This window comes from Mesocricetus auratus, unplaced genomic scaffold, assembly GCF_017639785.1.
Source record: "Mesocricetus auratus isolate SY011 unplaced genomic scaffold, BCM_Maur_2.0 Super-Scaffold_100031, whole genome shotgun sequence".
NCBI classification, from domain to species: Eukaryota; Metazoa; Chordata; class Mammalia; order Rodentia; family Cricetidae; genus Mesocricetus; species Mesocricetus auratus.
Genome location: NW_024429212.1, coordinates 5,871,338 through 5,887,729, shown reverse-complemented (window position 1 = coordinate 5,887,729; position 16,392 = coordinate 5,871,338). Strand labels below are relative to the sequence as shown.

Genomic DNA, 16,392 nt, shown 5'->3' with positions numbered 1-16,392 from the left:
AGACTCTTGTCAGAACCCTGAAGATGCACTTAGGGGACAGAGGGGGTCTACTGTGTGCTGTCCTTTCCCCAACGTGACCACATCGAATACATCTCCCCTCTCTGCCTTTCACTATAACTTGTTTGTTTAATCGGTGTGTTGAGGATGGGCAGCTCAGTCTAGCTTCTTAGGGATGAATGACTACAAGGTCCTTAACATCCTCTGAGGCTGGACCCAGGAGAACACAGCCAGGCCTGTGAAGGGTATAGTGTTTATTTGGAAACCCAGGGGTCCTAAACCCCAGGGATGTGGACCAGGAGCCCAGAACTCTCTTGTGGAATCTGTAACTTCAATCAGGAGTTTCATAGAGGAAGGAGGCAGCTTGAGTCACCCTCGGAAGGGTCCTTCAGTGGACCACCCAGGCCCCATCTGTCCCATGCTTATGACCATTTGTTCCCTGCAAGGATGCTATTCTCCTTGTGATGCCTGTGTGGGCCCAGGGACTATATAGGATGAGTGTCAATAGTTAGGGTTCTATTGCTGTGACTAAACACCTTGACCAAAAAGCAAGTGTGGAGGAAAGGGTTTATTTGGCTTACACTCCAGTCTTGCTTTCATCTCTAAAGGAAGTCAGGACAGGAACTCAAACAGGACAGAATCCTGGGGGAAGGAGTTGATAAAGTCCGTGGAGGGGTGCTGATTACTGGATCGATTCCCATGGCTTGCTAAGCCTGCTTTCTTATAAAATCCAGGACCACCATCCCAGGGATGGCATCACCTACCACGAGCTGGACCCTCCCCTATTGATCACTAAATGAGACAATGCCTTACAGCTGGATCTCTTGGAGGCATTTTCTCAACTGAGGCTCCTTCCACCAATGACTCTAGCTGTGTCAAGTTGGCATATAAAAGCAGCCAGCACAGCGTACCCACCTTGTCATCTTGACACAGAAACACAGCACTATTAGGCCTTCCTTTCATATTCATCCCCAAGATCTCACATTAAAATCATAAATAATTCTACAAGTCCCACAGTCTTTACAAATTCAGTCTTTAAAATGTCAGTCTCGTTAAAATACCCAATCTCCTTTAAAAGCTCAAATCTTTCATCTTTGAGAGGGAAGAACCAGGGTACCGGCACAATCTGAACCAAGCAATTCAATGTCCAATTATCCAGAATTTACTCATAGTCTTCTGGGCTCCTCCAAGGGGCTGGGTCTCTTCTCCAGCTCTGCCCTCTGCAGCTCATACAGCTTGTCATCTAGGTTCTGGCTGGCTCCACTCCATTATTCTTGGAGGTCATCCCAGGATACTGGCATCTCCAAAATGCTGGGTCTTCTGCAACCGGGCTGCACTTTCACCAATAGCCTGTCATAGGCCCTCCTCATGGTGTCAGGCCTCAACTTCAGTCCTGGGCCTTCAGCTGCCATCGAGGTTGCACTCACCTTCACTAATGGCCTCTCAAGGGCCAAGCCACAGCTGCTCTCCATGACCCCTTCATGCCTTCAAAACCAGTCCCGCCTGGGTGACTCTAACACATCACCAAGTCTGGCTCTCAGCACGAGGTACAATCTCGGCTGCCTCCGGCCCACAGCTTCTCTGTGCTCTCAGAAAACACTTCCCGGAAGATTTCACCTCCGTGATGCTGGTCTCTTCTTAATCACCGATAGTTTCTCAGCTCCAGCCGACCAGCGCCAAGTATCCCAGCAAAGCAAAGTTTTGCTTTAGTTGTTCTGGAATCTGGTTAACCACAGCTGATTCTTCAGCCCCAGTTTACCAGAACCACGGGATTTTAATCCAAAACAACAAATGGCCCTGATGGAAACCTTAAACTTCTCTCTGGAATATTGCAAGCCAGACCTCCATCTTCTGCTTTCTCCTTACCTTCCAAGCTCCTAAAGAACATCTCACTGAGCTCCTAACATTTAACGGGTCTTCCAGCCCAAAGTCCTAAAGTCCTTTCACAATCCCACTCCCCCAAATGGCCAGGTCTGTCACAGCAATGTCGCACCTTGGTACTAGCTTCTGTCTTGGTTTGGGTTTTTATTGCTGTGAGGAGACACGGTGACCATGGCAACTCTCATTTGAAGGACATGTCATCGGGGTGGCTCCCTTACCATTTCAGAGCTTCAGTCCATTATCATCACGATGGGGAGCATCAGCAGACAGCAGACACGATGCTGGAGCTGAGAGGGCTACATCTTGCAGGCAACTGATTGTCACACTGAGGGAAGCTTGAGCAAGAGAGACCTCAAAGCCCGTCCCCACATGACACACTTCCTCCAACAAGGCCACACCTACTAATAGTGCCACTTCCTCTGAGGGCCATTTCCTTTCAACTCACAACGGTGAGAAATCCCTTTTTTTCACCTCGATGAAAGGGACTGAGAACACACATATTCACACGCCAGTGTACACTGTGATATGTGCTCACAATGTACGTCACAGTTACTTCCTTCCCAGATGCATCCTGGTGCCTGCTGCACCTGGAACATGACCAACATTCAGCAAATATTCACTGAGTGAAAGCTTTTCTTTTTCTTTTCTTGAAACAGCACACATTTGGGCTGGAGAGGTGGCTCAGCAGTTAAGAGCACTGGCTGCTCTTCCAGAGGACCTGAGTTCAATTCCCAGTAACTACATAGTGGCTGACTAGCATCTATAGTGAGATCTGGTGCCCTCTGCTGGCGAGCAGAGGAGCATTCACACAGACACTCTAGCATAAATAAATAAATCTTTAAAAAATAAGCACACATTTATTATCTTACAGTTCTGAAGGGAACATGTCCAGCTTCACTCTGTAGATGTTCAGGGTTTCCCACCTTTAGACATTCTGGTACAACACTGTTATGTACAAGTTCATGCTATAGAACCACAGAATTAAGTTCCATAAATATATCGAAGGGCTGGGAAGATGGCTCAGTCAATAAAAGACTTTTTTTTATGCTTACAAGGGCCCATGTCTGATTCCTACTATTCACACAGAATTAGAGTCTGGCTACATATGCCTATAATTCTTGTACTGGGGATGGGGAGGCAGGAGGATGGGGGGTGCTGTCTAGCCAGCCTAGCCTAATCCATAGGCTCCAGATTCAGTAAAAGAGTCTCAAAACCTAAGGTGGTGAGCAATTGGGAAAGAGGCCTGACGTTAACCTCAGGCCTCCACACTCAAGTACGCATGAGCACCCATGCCTTGGGGAGTTCTGGGCAGTCCCTTCTTTCAAGGATGTCACAGGTAGTGGGAGGGGGCTGCCAGTGCCAGTATCCAGAGAACCTATTCGCTGAGCAGTTGGCTTCTCTCTCTGTTACCTAGCCCTGGCCATCCTCTCTACTCACTCCTCTGTGTGGAGAGGGAGCTGAGGTGGACAGGCTTTAGCCTGGATTAGGGGACTTACTTAATTCCTGTTGTGCTCTGCTTGGATGCCAGGATAGGGCGGGGGAGCAGCAAACGTATTTCTCTCCTTGCCCCCTTCTGCAGACAACACTACTAACGCACTAACTCATGATATCATGTTAGCACTGAGCTGCCAAAATGTCCCTTTATAATAATTCTCTTATGAATGAATCCTTTATTCTGCAATCCTGTGGATCACATGAATAATGATTTCTTAAAAATAACCCTGTATTGTGAGATAAAGTAGGTTCCTCTTCTGTACCTGCCTGCACTTTTGCATTGTCTGGATTGATTTATTTATTTAATATGTTACTTTGGCTATGGGTCTACTCTTAACAAGTGATGTATGTTCATTCTATCAGTCACTTCCTTACTGTCTCAGAAAGGTGTGCAGATTTTCCTTAGAGTGGCCTTCATTCTGACATTACAGAATGGACACATTTATTCTATCTATCATCTATCTATCTGTGTGTGTGTGAGAGAGAATCAGTCTGTTTCCTCCTCCTTTCCATTCACATTTTAATGTTGCATTTATTTTGAATTTTAATACATGATAAGAAAATATGCAACAGAATTTTGTGTTAACCAAGTGGACACTGGTTGTCCTGATATTGACTACTGACTAGTTTATCATTTAAATATTTTGTCTTGAGTTTTCAGTGTTCACCCTAGAATGTGGGTGTCAACCCCCTTTCACTGGTGACACATCTGAGAACAAATTTAAAACATTGTTCCAGGTCACACAGCTAGCAACTTACAATGCCACAGTTCAGATTATCCTGCCATCCCTGCTGTAAACTATGCATGTAAGTCAGGCTCACGGAGACCGCAGGGCCCCGGGCTCACTTCTCAGAGCCTGAAACATGGGCAAGTTATGGGTCAACTTTAGGTTGCCCAGTGCAAAGAGATCTTCAGTCTCCTGGACGGTGTGGCCCAACCACAATAAGGCTACAGTATAGTATTTTTCTTCAGTCATAGCAAAAAATGTTAAAAATCTCAATGTCCCCCAGGAGGTGAACGGGCTGTGGAAAATTCTTAGTGTGTGCCCATAAGAGACAAAAGTTAGTCATCCAGTAAATGGACACTCACTCATCTATCCCTGTGTATGGTAACAGGTTCTGTGTAGCAGTTCTGTTCCAAGAAATGTAAAATTTTATGTTTGACATAGAAGAACTACGATTAAGGATAATGTAAAGCTATCAAAGAAAATTTGTCATAAATGTTCATGGCTTTCCCTGGGATCTGGAGATTAAGCCCCCTTTCCCTCCCCCCCCAGATGTTCCTTTCCAAATTTCCCACACTGAGTATATTATAATGGAAAATTCCAAAGAACCTTGGCTTCGACCAGCATGTTGCTTTCTGCTCTCCCTTATGTGGTTCCTATCCTCCTGACAACTCATCGCGTGTGCACGCCTTCTTTTCCCTGAACATTTCTGAGCAAAAGAGTTGCTCTAGGGTCCTGGGGCCCACAGTGTCTACTGGGCTGCAGGGCTGTGGCTGATCAGAGCAGAGGGACAGCCTACCTGTATATCTCCACATGGTCAAGAAACGAACAGAGGGGAGGATGTGTTCACAGCTTGGAGGAGTCAGGGTGTTAGGGCACTCGTACTCGTTGTGGCCTAAAGATGGGCTTCTTGGAAACAGTGTGAGCCCCTCCCAAATACCTCTTCTGGTTTGGTCACACTTCCCCCCTGAGATAATTGCGTTGCGAAGTTTTCAGGATTTCCAAGCAGACGTTGGCACAGCTGGTAAGCTGAGACACATTCACAACTCAGATACAACTTCCAAGACCTCACTCTAAGGCATAGCAATGAATTAGCTAATGGTTACTTCCAGAAAGTTCCCTGGCCATCGGGGAGTCCTGGCATCCACGTGGCAGACATGTGCACAGCAGTTCACTTGGCACCTGCTCACCAAGCTGAAGATTCTAGGCAGGAATAGCAGCTCATGGACAGCCATGGAAACAGGAAAACGGTGGTGGTGGTGGTGGTGGTGGTATTTTGTCGTGGTTTGAAAGAAAATGGTCCCCAAAGGGAGTTGCACTTTTGGAGGTGTGGCTTTGTTGGAGTGGGTGTAGCTTGCTGGAGGCAGTATGTCACTGTGGGGGAGGGCTTTGAGATCTCTGTTCTCAAGCTTCCCTCAGTGTGACAGTCAGCTGACTTCCTGTTGCCCATAAGCACTCCCTGCACCGTGTCTGCCTGCACAGTGTCACGCTCCCCGCCATGATGATAATGGACTGAACTGAAACTGTAAGCCAGCCCCAATTAAATGTTTTCTTTCTAAGGGTTGCTGTGGTCATGGTGTCCTTTACAGCAATAGAAACCCTAACTACGACATATTTGAATAAGAGATGCCCCCCATAAGCTCATATATTTGAACACTCAGTCCAAGTTGGTCACACTATATGAGAAGATTGTAAAAACTTTAGGAGGTGGAGCCTTCCTGGAGGAAGAGTATCCCTTGGGGTGGGCTTTGAGGTTTTGTGGTGTGGACTTACTTCCTGTTCTCTCTCTTTGCTTCCCGTGTATGTATGAAACAGGATCATTCGATCCCTGACCACCAGTTGGCTTCATGCTCCTGAAGCCATGCCTTCCCCACCGTGACAGGCTATTTTCCCTTTAGAACTGAAAGCCCAACCAACACCTTCTCTTCCAAGGTGCTTTCTTCTGGGCTTCTATCGTAGTCACAGAAAGGAAACTGAGACAGGTGCTGAGCAATGAGGAATTTGTTCTCTGAGGATGGACCACTTTGTGATAGCTTGTCATTCACCTGTAGCCTAGCCCAGGGGATATTTCAAGGAAAGCAAAGACTTAGCTGTTCCTCAAACAAGCACCAACCCCTCTGTGAAGCAGCGGGGCAATAGCTTGCTCCTTCTACTCCTCAGCTCAGTCAACCCACTATGCTTAAAGGGTCCATGGACCCAACTCTCTCCCAGGATCATTGCCCAGGAGAGGCTGGTGTCCTTGAGGTAGCCTGTGCTTCCTAAGTATCCCAGAACCCTGAATCACCCCGGCTAAGTTCAAACCGGAGCAGAGAGAGGCATCAATGGACACAGGGTGGGTATCACTGCTGAGTGGTCTACTAGTCTGCTAGACAAGCACCCTCAGGAGTTGAGTGCCACCCAGCTGTTGGGTAGTTTGATCACACATATATTGATAAGGAGGTTTTGTTTTATTTCAAAACAGAATTGAAAAATAGAAATCTGTCAAACTTAAGGGACACAGGATGGCAAATGAGCCTGGTTGGATTCTGGTTGAGGTCTCTCAAGCAGTGAGTGTCAGAGAATTCCAGCAGGACCCTGTGATGAATACTCAGTGCCTCTAAGCACAACAGTGTGAGTTTGATACCTCACACCTGCATGGCGGGAGGAAGGAACTGGCTTTTTCAAGTTGGTTGAAATACAAGTAAGTATTAATAAAATAACAAACAATAAAAATAATTCTGGCTGTAAAAGCTGCCTTCACAGAGACAATATTCCTTTCATACAGATATTTCCAATAAGAATGTTAAAACGACAATGAACTGTGTTTAAGACCTAAGCATATGTGACCAAGGATGGACTTTCTTCTTTCCCAGCTGTGAACTGACAGCCTTCTAGAATCTCACAAGAAACCCCACTTCTGGAAAGTTTCTGTCTCAACTCCTGTGGTCCATTGCATTACCTCAGCAGACAACTCTCATATTCACCCGCCTTGGTAACCAGCCTATGGTCTTACCAAAAGGCAAGAAGGGGCTCTCAGCAATCCTTTGAGATGTCACTAGAGAGCCATGAAAACCTTCTATATGGGCCAGTGAGATTGTACCCAGACTGGTCACCAGAGTTCAGTGGTCATGACAGACAGGAGAAACTCTTGAAAGGTATCCTTTGACTTCCATGTGAGCACACCCACACACACACAGAGACAGACACACACAGAGATAAACACACAGACACAGATACACAGATATACTCTTGCCAATCAGAGGCAGATATACAACGAGGAAAGAATTCAGATACACAGACCACACACACACACACACACAGTCACACACAGAGACAGACAAACAGAAACACACACAGACGGACAGACAGACACACAGACACAAACACACACATATACACAGACACACATAGACAGATACACAGACACACAGCTATATAGCTACACACAGAGACAGACAGGTGCATGCTCTCTCTCTCTCTCTCTCTCTCTCTCTCTCTCTCTCTCTCTCTCTCTCTCTCTCTCTCTACACACACACACACACACACACCAAGTCATGTGGCTACAGCTTCCTGAGGAGAACTTTAAGCATGCCTCTGCAAGACTGACTTTGTAGACAAAATGACTCCCAATGCAGTAAAACTAAAGGTATGCAGGAAAATGTCAAAAATGAAAGAAAAACAGATTCCAAAGGACGGGTCATCTGTGTCACCATGAAAGCATCTGCAGCCTGCTCCCGTGTAAGAGCAGAAAAATCAAAGCTGTAGTTACAAGTGCTGGGTGTCAGAATTCGTACAGAATTTATACTCTTGCCAATCAGAGGCAGACATACAACGAGGAAAGAATTCGGAGACAGTCGCCCAAGAGTTCAGAGTCAGACTACATACTTTACTGTTACATACTAAATTATAATGGAGTTTTGAGATTCCTGTGTTATCACTGCTAATTCCCAACCTGAGACAGCCTTTCACTTATTTAACTAAATATTCAATACACACAAAAAACTCCTAAACATGGGGTAGCATGGTTCTCCATCCAGTCACACGGTTTTCTCCTGTCCTCAGACCTACCAGCTGCCAGTCTCTGGCTTCTGCTTTTGGTATCAATATTAGCCACTTAAAAGAAAATGTGACCAAATAAATGATAATGTGAGCATGGGGTCTAAGTGCTTTGGATGGCCAGACACTAGGGTGAGGGTACCTGAGAGAGACTGGGTCCTGGGGTCTGAGCCCTTGGATAGGCCAGGCACTGGGATCTGAGGGTCGTGCAGGAGTTTTGCCTGACTAAGCCAGGGGTCTGTTTCCTCAGTGGTCCCCCTTGGGTGCTCTGCCTGAGACCTCCCTCCCAGCCACCCTGAGATTCACAATGCCTAACAGAGACCTTTTCAGACACTCCCTTTTTGTGCCCCACCCCCACTTATCTTAGAGTTTAAAATAATGTTGAAATGCACTGGGCAAAGCCAGCCAGGGAGCATTTCCAGGCAGAACAGCTGTCACCACACAGGGATTTACGGCTCTTCTCCGGATGTTCTGCCAGGAGAGGTGGATAAAGTTGGCACGTCAGGCACATTTAAGCCAGTCTCCTACCAGCTTACAAGAGCAATCTTCCTCTTACATAAAGTCACCAGTAAAATCACACAATTTTATCAGCATGTTTTCAGTATTATCGTCAACAGCGACAAAAGCCTTCCAGTGTTCTTCTTCGACCCTTTCCTTTTGGTGAGTGAATGGATCCTGGCATTGCCCAACACTGACCTGCTCTAGCAGGTAAACATGGACTGTCCTACTATAAGGCTAAATGCTGCTTGCTATTATTTTGTGTAGAAGTTTCTTCTTACATTTTAAAAGATAGGATCTCGATATGCAGCTGACACTGGCCTTAAACCTTCAATCCCCCCGCCTCAGCCTTCTGGAAGCCACCATTTTGCAGTCCTGGAAGCCAGGTGAGCAAGATCAAGGCATTGGCCCCCCTGTGGGCTGGGCGTTGCACATCTGTTATTGGTCCCACCATTTGTTAAGTGGGTTCTCTTGTCTCCTTGGGTCAGAACTTCCTTCCCTTACTCTATGGTGGACTCTGTTAATTCCATTATCTGCAAGGAATTTATTTCCAAACAGAGTCACACCCAAACAGGATGAGGACTTTAGTCACTCATAATAGCAGTGGCATGCCCTCAGGTGGCCAGAATGAGGAGCAGGGCAGTGGGGAGGGGACTCTGGGTAGCAGTCACTGGTAGATGCAACAGGAATGTGCCGATGTCCCTCCCTCCTAGAGAGATGCCACCTTGACCCCACTTTGCAGAGGCAAGAGAAGCAGGTGACACAGCAGGAAGAGAAGCCAAGCCACACCCCCCAGAATCTGCTCCTTCTCTCCATTCAGCAGAACCAACTCAGAGGCCAGCAGTCCCCAGATGGAATGAGGGACCATGGCAGGGATCACAGCAGTCCATGCATGTGACTTCAGAGACTCTGATCGGTATGAAGCCGACTCCTGTTTCTATGCCAGCAGTGACCCTATGGTGAAACTGAAGCAAGGCAGTGGGTCCCCACGGGCAGAGGGCAGAGGGCAGAACACCTGTGAGTATGAGGAGGTATTTCTTTGTTCTAAAGACCAAGACAACTGACTTCCACAGGCACCAGCACCTAATGGAAAGACACACGGACTGAACACACACATACACACATGTGAACACACACACACACACACACACACACACACACAAGGGCTAGGGCCAGAATTTCTTTCACATGCCTCTGTGCTCTCCTGGAGACTCATAGACCTTGAGTGCATAGCTCTTCCCCAGCACGCTGAGCTGGGCTGTGTACACTCCCCTCTCCTGGTGATGATTCGTGGTACACACTTACATAGTGGGACTCGGATGTGTCACGATGTCCTTACTCCCCACACTGTGTCCCAAAACCTGATACACACATACACAAGAACTTAGTAGCTTTGATGTTTACAACGCATCTTTTGTGGCATATTGATTGTATGCCACATGCGTGAGGACACTGGGGCCCAGACATTGCATCTGAGGGGCAGCCAGGAGTAGAGGATTTACCTTTGCAGCCTGACCCCAGCTCTTGGAAGGCAGCATTGAATTTCTCAAGTATCTCGTTTGGTGTTATACATGTTGAGGAATGCAACATTTCTCCTGCAGCCACCTTCCCTGGTTTCTCACACGGGAGGGAGCTCAGGTGGGGCTCTGTGTCTCTTGTGATAAAGACACTTATTTCCCCGTGGGCGCTTCATTCTCATGGTCTCATTTAAACCCAATTATCATGGAAGGCCCCATCTCTAAATAAGAAAAGAGACTCAGGACTTCTGTGAGTGGTAATGGGTGAATTTCAGCCACAGTGGCAAGTGTCCAAAATAGTTCTCATCCATCCATTCATTCATTCAGTCATTCGCTTGACTGTTGGTTTCCAGTGCAGTTTTAAGTCATTGTTTCTTACAACCAGACTGACTATATATACACATACATACATACATACACACACACACACACACATATATATACATACATACACACACATGGACACACACATGTACATACATATATACATACACACACATATATATATACATACATACACACACATGCACACACATATACATACATATATACATACATACACACACGCACACACACATATATATACATACATACACACACACATATATATATACACACACACATATATATATACATACACATACATATATATATATATACATGAGTCTTTCTCGGAGTGCACCGTTCCCTGTCATACAGCAGACTTCAGTGAGTACCACGTGTGGACACTGAGCAACACTATCGTGACACCGTGAGCAGGACAGACACTGTTCCCTGTATTCACAAAACCTTTATTGCTGTTTGTGACCTGCCATGCCCAGACAATACAGAGAATGCCATTATGACCTAAACTGTGTCACCCCTGGCTCTGCCTTGTGTGGAGAGATCTGGTGTGTAAATCTCTTCCTCACACAACCCATCTTAAGCTGGGCTTCAGGATTTCCTTAAGGCTCTTACAGGATCGGGATGTAATTTTAGCCTTCACTCTCCAGCAAGGCCTCTGTGTGTTGTTATCTGACTTGCTCTGACCATCAGTAACTAGGTCTCCACAGTGGTGTTAACTACTTTGAGAAACAAAGGTGTTCTTTCATGGTTGTGTATGACTTGCTCTGCCCTCCAGGGCAAGATTGGTCTGCAGGCTGATGGAGTCCTTTTCTTAGGCCCTTTTCCATACTAAATCCCTCATCAGTGATATCTGCCCTGACATCTATGACACCCCAGGGCTTAGCCCTATGGAAGGGAACATGTCACCCTCACTGTGTACCATGCAGTCCTGAGTGTCAGGGCACTGAGACAAGTGACCGGATGCCCTGTCTGAGCTCCCCACTTGCTCACCCTGCTCTAGGGGACAAATGAGCAAGAAAAGGGCCATCTGTCAAAGAAATGGCATGAGGGGTTTGGGTCAGGACCATGTGAGAGCAAACGGCCTACCTTTAATCAGCAACCTGCATCCATATCTCCAGAGGAGAGGGCCATGCTACAAAAGTGGGCGTCACCAGGAGCTGGCAGCATTGTCACCCTGCAAGATTGCAGGTTGCTTCTCCTGCCCAGGGGACACTGTGTTGTGCTCAGCACCTGACAAAGCTGACCTTGGGCTCAGAGAGAAGAGATCTCACACCAAGTGCTGAGGCTAGGAGTTACTTGCTCGACCAGAAAGCCCCTGGTGTTGGCCCAGACAGCACAGGAGGATGCCGGGAGCAGACCACTGAGAGCTGCAGAGCTTGGCTGCCCGCTCTAAGGGCAGTCCCTGATGCAATGCACTGTTAAAATTCTGATGCCCTTGAAGCACATGTATGGCACAAAACCCAACGAAGGCATCAACAGGTCTGGTGTCTGGTGAGAAAATTTCCTCCTAATGCTACCTGCTGTGTGTCTTCAAGCAGCAGAAGAAAGGGGCTCCCTAGGGAGAAGTGGAGCCTTCATGACCTAGTCCCCTCTACCACATGGCTGTGAGGGTTAGCTTTCAACATACAAACTCAGGAAGACACAGGCTTTCCGACCAGAGAAGGGAACTCACACATCCCACTCCATGATGCCTGTGAAGGGTTCCCCAAGGACAGCCATGTAGATAGATACAACAGCACTCGGAGCCCAGAGGAGACAGATGCCAGGGCTGAGCAGGCACAGAGGCCGTGCAGTCCTAAGAGCCATTGATTCAATAGCTCAGAGAAAACCGGGTAGCCATATGCAAAAGGGTGGATGGAGAGTCCTCTCATTTCACATGAAAAACTTAACTCAAAATGGATCAGTGACCCAAATATGAGTGCTAAAATCTTTAAAACTATTAAAACAGAATATGTGTGTGTGTGTGGTTTGTCAATGTAATCTTAGATCTGACCCCCAAAGGCAAACACATTGAAAAACACATGCACTAGATTGCATAAAAATGAAGACTTTTGTGTATCAATGACATTATTGGCTGGGCGGTGGTGGCACACGCCTTTAATTCCAGCACTCAGGAGGCAGAGGCAGGCAGATCTCTGTGAGTTCGAGGCCAGGCTGGACCGACAGCCTCAAAAACAATACAGAGAAACCCTGATAAGGGTTTAGTGTCCAAAGTGTATACAGCGGGCTATGGACATAGCTCAGCAGTAAATGTTTATCTATAATGTGTGAGGCTCTGGGTTAGTGCTCAGTAATACACACTTACTCACACACATGCCACACACACACAGACATGGACACATACACATACATAGGACACATGCACATACCCAGACACAAACACACATGCACATGACATGCACACACACATATACATGGACACATACATACACAGGCACACAACATGTACACACACATGGACACACAGGACAGGTGCACATGACATACACACACACGACACACACACTTATTACTCTGCTGAAGTAGCTGACACAACTTCAGACAAGGTGTCTTTGGTTCACAGCTGCAGGTCACAGTTCATTGTCACAGCAGGGAAATCACAGTTATCAGGTTGGGTGGTGACCTGTCAGATCACATCCAGTCAGGATGCAGAGAGAAATGAACACTGGTTGATATTCAGCTCACTCACCTTCCCTTTTAATTCTGTGTAGGATCCCAGACCCTGAAACGGACCTGCCCCCATTCACAGTGAATCTTCTTAACCAAATCTCATACAGACTTGCCCAGAAGTCCATGTCTTAGGTTATTCTGTCAAGTTGACCATCAATATTAACCACTGTCATATGTACATGTGTGCACACATGTGTGCATTTACATATTGATGGACATATATACACATGATTCTTACATGAAAGACAAAATCCAATTCAAAATCAGATAAAAGGTTTAAACAGACGTTCCCTTGAAGATCTGCTGGTGTTAAACAGGAATGTGGAAAGGGCATCATTTGCCATTAGAAGAAGACAAATCACAGCCACAGTGAAACGCTGCCTGTGTCATGGAGATGGCTGTGGTTTTTCCGTAAGTGTGAAAGGTGAGCATTTGAGGACATAGAAGCCCTCCTACTGCACTAGCAGAAGTATAACATAGTACAGCTGCTATGTAAAAGCTTAATGGGCCCTCAAAACACGAACATAAAATTATCCAGCAATTTGACTCTTACGCATATACCCGAGAGAAATGAAATTATGTCCCGAAGTAACTTTAATATACTATGTTCACAGCTGCACTGCTGCATGGAGGAGATGTCACATGTCCAGCCACAGAGAAATGGACAGTGTGTATGCTATATTGTGCAAGGGTTATTATTCATCTGTGAAAAAGGTTCGAGGTCTGATGAATAGAACTGGGATGAGTCATAAGAACATCTTCGCTACATATGAAGTTCACATGCTACATCATTCCTTTCTTGTGGACTGTCTAGAGCAGCTGCGGCGGTTTGAATAAGGATGGCCCCTCAGACTCATAGATTTGATTGCTGGATCAGTAGGGAGCTATTTAAAAGGATTGGGATGTGTGGCCTTGTTGGAGTGGGTGTGGCCTCGCTGTAGTAGGTGTGGCCTTGTTGGAGTGGGCATGGTCTTGTTGGAGTAGGTGTGACCTTCTTGGAGGCAGTGTGGCCTTGTTGGAGTAGGTGTGGCCTTCTTGGAGTAGGTGTGGCCTTCTTGGAGTAGGTGTGGCCTTCTTGGAGTAGGTGTGGCCTTCTTGGAGGAAGTGTGGTGGAGGGTTGGGAGGGGTGGGCTTTGAGGTTTCAAGGGCCAAAACCAGGCTCAGTGTCACACTCCTGCTGCCGCCTGTGGATCCAGATGTGGATCCCAGCTCCTCCTCCAGCACCTCACCTGCATGCAGGCTGCCATGATTCCTGCCATGATGATAATGGACTAAACTTCTGAAACTGTAAGAGCTGCCACAGCATCTCTTCACAGCAATAAAGCACTAACTAGGACAGAAGTCCACAGAAATAAGAAACAGAGTAAGAGTTGCCAGGGAAGAGATTGGAGGGGGCTGACTTAAGGGGCACATGGAGTGATGAAAATATTTTGAAACTCAAGAAAGGACGTGGTGCAACATTGAGATGCCCTTCAAGATGGTTGCTAGGTGACAGGACTGTCCCCTCAGTAAGAATAAGTATCAACAAAACAGGGAGACTGTTGAGTGACAATTGCAGATGAGAGTCACCGAGACAGTCAGTGGGCTCTCACTCCCTTGCTGTGTGTTCTTAGTCTGCTGCCTACTGGAGGTGATCTTTCCACCGCCCAGAGCTGTGGAGGAGATCACCTTTCCCACTCATCCCAAGACCTCTGCAGAAGGCCCACCATGTCCTCTGAGCCTTCAGCCCTCGTGTTTGTCACTACTGTGTGGGGTTTGCAAAATGCTGCCTGAAACAGACAAAAACAACAGCAAAACACAGCTCTCCTTGCCGGTAGAGGAAGCAACAGCAAAACACAGCTCTCCTTGCCGGTAGAGGAAGGTACCTTCCCGGTGGACCTTACTCAGCAAGAAATATCAATTCCTGGAGGAGACCCTTGGTTCCTGCCCTGAGGCTGCGAACTGTGAGGGAGTTCTAGTCACTGAACCCTCAGTGGGACAGTGGCTGGACATGTTGCTGTAGGCATGCTGCATGGCCGTTCCACCGTTCCAGGCCCAGCCTTCACTCCCTTCACCCCTCCTCCTGGCCTGTCAAGGCCTATGGGTCTTCTGCAGAGACACCTCTCCCTCACTGCGTGGCTGATGCTTCACTGCAGAGACCTGCTCACCCCCAGTGTTTACTACCACCCCGTGGGCGGCATGTGCCATAGACGTGCACACCAATGTCCTTGCTTCAGTAAGAGCTGAATGGTTACCAATCACGACTCAGGTTTATTATGTTTCAATCTGCCAGGATTGGCCAAGCTTAGGAACTGTCTGCCGCACGGCGCAGACTCTGTGGTCTTGGCTGCATTCTATGACTGTCCATCTCCAGCTCTATTGAGACCCCGGACCCTTTCCGGTAAGCCAAGCACTCAGGCCCAGATCCCCGGGAAGGGCCGTCCGTCCATGTGAATGATGCGAACTCAGGCCCGTTTCTGCTGGGGGAGGAATGCGGTGCAGACTCCGTGGCAGCCCACAAAGCTCAAGGAGATTCCTGGAAGAGAAACTCCATGTTCCTCCAGATTTAGAGACATTAACTCCAAAATGTAGCCAGGGTGTTTAAAAGGAAAGTGGGACTTTTGTTTTTACTTGGAAGTGACGGTTGTTTATCTTGTCAACTCCAGAACCCGTGAGGCACGAGGTTCTGGCCTGACCACCGCGGAGCCCCACATTCTGTTGTCTGGGGAGACAACTGCATTCCTGAGGTGTGAGGCCCTTGAGAGCGCTGTTTTTACGGGCTCTGTGGAGACACTGTGGCCAGGAAGAATGTTCTTGTGGGCACTGCCCGGTCTGCCAGAGGAGTAGGCTGGACTGGCTTGTGCCGGGACCTCGGCCTCACACAGGGAGAAGCGTCACCCATGGCCTCCTCAGCTCACAGACTAGCTGGAGCCTCCGTGAACCCTGACTGTGAGCCAGCTCATGGATGGACAGAGGGAGGAAGTGTAGCTCAAGAGTCAGGGAGAAAGAAGCTGAACCTGAGAGGAGGCAGGGCCTCAGCAGTCCTCGGACAGCCGCTGACCCGGTGTCTACGCTGCCACTGCTCCACAAGGCTGGTAGAAGCGAGCCCCTGGCAGGCTAGAAGTCTCCCCACCCTCAGTTTCCCCACCTGTGGGAATGAAAAGTACATCTATCCCATGAGCAAACACATAAGTATGCTCCTAGTGTGGAAGCATTATTCTCTCCTTTGGTCTCTGCTTCTCACAGGTGAA

General features: G+C 47.5%; 1 long non-coding RNA gene across 1 annotated transcript in view; it reads right to left on the bottom strand.

Annotated features, from left to right (window-relative positions):
* Positions 1-16,392, bottom strand: part of LOC110343249 — a 56,502-nt gene that overhangs the window by 19,224 nt on the left and 20,886 nt on the right. The gene's annotated exons all lie outside the window — the stretch shown is intronic.